Raw genomic sequence first — 4,234 nt, 5'->3', positions numbered from 1 at the left:
ACAGCGTCACTTTCCATGGTAGGTATGGCAGTAGTAGTAGTAGTAGTAGTAGTAGTAGTAGTAGTCATAACGAAGTTCCCATGATGTGATACTGAATCACTGAGGTCATAGCGCATGGCATCCCTGAAATCGCAAGGTACAGCAATGCACTCCACTTGAGAATCCCCGAATTTGAAATGTGTTTGATTGAAAACATTCATCTTTCTCGCTTGGCAATGGGAGTTACAATGAATTATTTGTCTTGGACGTTTTCCCTTTTTATATGCTGCACAATATCGGCGTGTCTATACGGTAAGTGAAGTGATTGGGAAGCCGCACTCGCTTCTTGTACAGGATTTGATACACCTTTTCCAAGAGTCGACTGACGATTTGATGTGTGGCTAAACATACAATCTTGTGACGTTGGAAGGTGGTCATTTTAAAGTCCTGATCCTCTCCTGACTGCAAGGCTTCTTTCAACACCACAAAGTTCACCGTTTGACTGGTACGGTGTGCATTTCCCATTGTATGTCCAGGTATTCGTAAACGTAATCTTTGCGACCTCCATTATCAAAACTTGGAATCTTCTCGTCGGGGTGCTCGTCCGTCCAGGGTTCTAAACGGTCTCCCTTGATGTCAAGGTGAAGTTGACCCAGGCGATCGATGTAGATGCAACTGTCCATGTCAAAATACTGCACACGATCTCCTAACTGGTGTAAGGCTTCGTACAATTTTAAGCGCGCATGGGCTATCACGTAGGCCGCAATGATGACATTCCCAAATTATTGGTAATTGACCAGGATCACGTCGTCACGAAGGACGTCCACATGTTTCATCGTTTTGGTTTTGTCGTGAATCATCAGGAAGTAGCGTGTAGGATCGGACAAATACTCCTTCTTGGGTAAACACGGTCTGTGTGCCATTTTACCCCACAACCAATTCATAATCACTTTGGCAAACGAGCGCCTTTCTTCGTTTTTCTTTATGTAGTCTGCAGGGATGTCTTCCTGCTCCATGTATTTCTCTTTGAATTTCTTTTGGTCTTTGGGAGTGTGGCACCAGAAATGGTAGCCACTGCCTTCTTGTCTCAGTTTTAAAAAGACATCCACATAGTCTGCAAAAATTACTTTCTTTTTCTGTCTTGGAAAAGTGTAAATTTCCTACAGTTATAACAGTTGGTATCCCAGATCAAAAGCTGTAAACAATTCCAGGCTGACCAACGTTCATGTCAAGGATAGTTCTTCTTGGGGTGTGCTGACAAGGTCGGTCTTGGTTGCACGTTTCGGCACAAGTACGGCATTGGTGAGGTAAGACGGGACGGTACAAGTCCGTGGGGGCAAGACATTGCACTTGATCAATCCTTAATATTGTCGAATGTTGTCCAGGTCGATGTGTACCATCAGCAATTGCTGGTGCCCTGCGAAACGTGACAATACTTGCACACATATGGATACAGCGAACACAAATCCAATTATTTGATTTCTTCTCCTTTATCCGCGTCGGCGTGGTACAGCAAACAGGTGACATTCGTTGGTCCTCCTAACAAACTAAACAGTGGGTTCAGAGGGTCCACCAGCTTGTAACTTTCCACGATGAGTTTAAGCTCGGGATCGATTTTCAAACGGTAATCGTACTTGTGTTCCCACATTTCAACTAGTTGGTATCTTTGTTTTTTTAACTTCAAGCAAGTTGACAAATAGCTTCGAATAAGTCTTGCAAGGTACGTTGTAAAAACTGATTTTTGGTGTCACGTTGAGGGTAGCAGATGGGTTATTCGTGATTATAGCATCCTTACCCTCGCACACGATCTTGGGGTTTTCTAAGTCTCATCTATCCACCTAATACGTTCCGTTATTTTTAACACGTCCTTCGTGTCAGGCGTGTTGGATCCATTTGTATTCCTTGTCGCACACGGAATGTAGACAGGGTAGGGATTGTACCGAGTATTGCCGTTTGAAAAAGTTCATCGTTTGAGGATGTATGACAGCCAGGGTGTTTTGGGACAAAAATTGTTGGCGGTACACTAAGGAACACACTCTGGCAATGGTACAGGCTTCTTTCAAGTGATCGACGCCTCCGTGTTCCATGAACAGTTCTCGAAATTTTTCATAGCACCTCCGTAAATTGTCCACGTCGGAACGACAATACTTTATCATTTCCTCCTGAAATTCGAAGGGGTCCGTGGCGTGTGTGTGTTACGCTAAAGGTATAATACTCCTTGTTGTTCGGTGTGCATGCTGTCCATGTCGTAATAGTGATCATCAGGCTAATGGGACAGAACAGCGTGTTGATTGGCTTCAGTATTGAAAATGTGCCGGAAATAACATTTGACCAGTTCTGTCATTCCAAACGTTTTAGACATTCGGTTCAAAGGCATGTCCAAATAACTCATTGAATTATTACCCGGTAAACTGCATTTGTACCACTTACGTGGAAATGAGTTTGGCTGCGTTCAAAGTCACTTTGGGACGTTCGGTGTTTTGTGCCGTAAAGTATCTCAGAATAAACTGTCCATCGTATCCCGAGAAATTGTGAGCCTTCACCGTGGCATAGCGATGGCAATCTCTGTAACGTTTGATCTTCTCTTGGCTCCACGTTTCGTCGATGAAGTCTAAGATCCATTGGGCGAAATCGGCCAGCATGTCCGGTCTCCGAAATATTTTTTCACGCCCTGCCGGAATCTTGCTGCAGTGAGGGAAATGACTTTAGATAGGTTCTTGGATGCAGTTCTCGCACGCCCGATGAGCCACGCAGAAATTAGAAATGTGAATACCAGTCTCTTGCATGCATTCGAAATCGAAAATGATGAAATTCTCCTTCTTCTTCTTCTGGTCATTTTGTTCCTCCTCCTGTAGGGGTTAGTATTGTTTAAAGGAGCAGTCGTGTTTCAAGTCTACGATGACAAATGTGACATCATTTCTTTCCTCGACATACGTGTAACTTGTCACTATTGGTAGGCATGCCTTGTCAACAAATAGGGCAGAATCTCAGGAGCTGACAAACACTTTTCCGCTGTGAATCTCGCATTTTCAGATGTTGTTGGTAACACGAATGGCTGACAAAAGTGCGCTTACATGAAGGGCAATACATTCGTCCTTGTCCTTCCTCCAGACAGCGCTTAGAGGCCAAACATCCCTCACATTTGATCCACAATGCCTGTGTTATTCTCGATTGTTATAGCTATATTCATATTTCTCACAGTAATAGCTGTATCCCAGGCATAGGGCGATAATAGTAATGGCATCGAAAGTTTCATCTTGATGGTATACGTGTATGTAATTTCCGTCTTTAAAATCTTTCTCTGGAAACAACAGAGGTCCATTCACTTGTTGAGGGTGTACTTTCGAGGTGTACCGTGGAGCCAATATGTCTTGCAATTTTTGCATTTAAGGAATGCCACAAGTATCGTCTTTGGATAGAGGGCTTGCTGTAACAAGAGTTCTGCTTTACTTCATTGTTTGGCTGGGTTCGATCGTTGAATAGTTGTCCAGACTCTTTTTCATCCTGCCGTGTCGTTCTTCGCGGCATACGTTCGTCCTACCGCGATAGCCCTGGATAGACACATCTTGTCTTGAGGGTTGTTAATTCGAACAATGCTATATTTGGTGCTGAGAAGTTCGTCACCCAATAACACCTTTTTGCCTCCGGTCCCTTGAGGAAGAGGCACTTGGGCTGTGTGCAGTGTCGCTTTTCCATTGGTGATGTGAAACTTGTCGTTGCACTGCTGAATGTGTTGAATCTTGTGGATGATTTTGGAAGGTGTCAGTTATGCTGGTCTGCTAAATTCGATCCAAACAGGGGACTTCAAACTGTCATGATCAATGGAAAGTGTCAAGCGATCGCCTTCTTTGGATTCACATTGTCATTTCAGTGTGGTTAAATTAGAAACCCACATATCGGTGATGAACTCTTTGCTTCTTCCAATGGTGCGTCGTACTTGAAATCTTTAAACTTCATTGTGTACGTGAAGACTGTGGTTCTAAATGTTCTAGTGGAGAGTTTATCCGTCTCTCGAATGTGGTAGTAATTTTCAGGGTTTACTGGTGGTGGTAGACTTTGATTTGGTGTACTCTCTGGGTCTATTTTCTAATTCACTCATGTCATCTTCAAAATCGCTGGCATGGGTTTGACCCAAGACTTCAAAACGGTTCGAGGCCATAGGTCACGTTTCTGCCTCTTTCTTTCTTCTTCTCCTTTCTTGAGGAGATTATGCGATCGTTTCATCTTGATGGCAAAAATTCCAACGACTACATTT

Source organism: Sinohyriopsis cumingii, chromosome 14 (genome assembly GCF_028554795.1).
Source record: "Sinohyriopsis cumingii isolate HCF-2022 chromosome 14, ASM2855479v2, whole genome shotgun sequence".
Lineage (NCBI taxonomy): Eukaryota > Metazoa > Mollusca > Bivalvia > Unionida > Unionidae > Sinohyriopsis > Sinohyriopsis cumingii.
Note: the sequence above shows the minus strand (reverse complement) of the source record.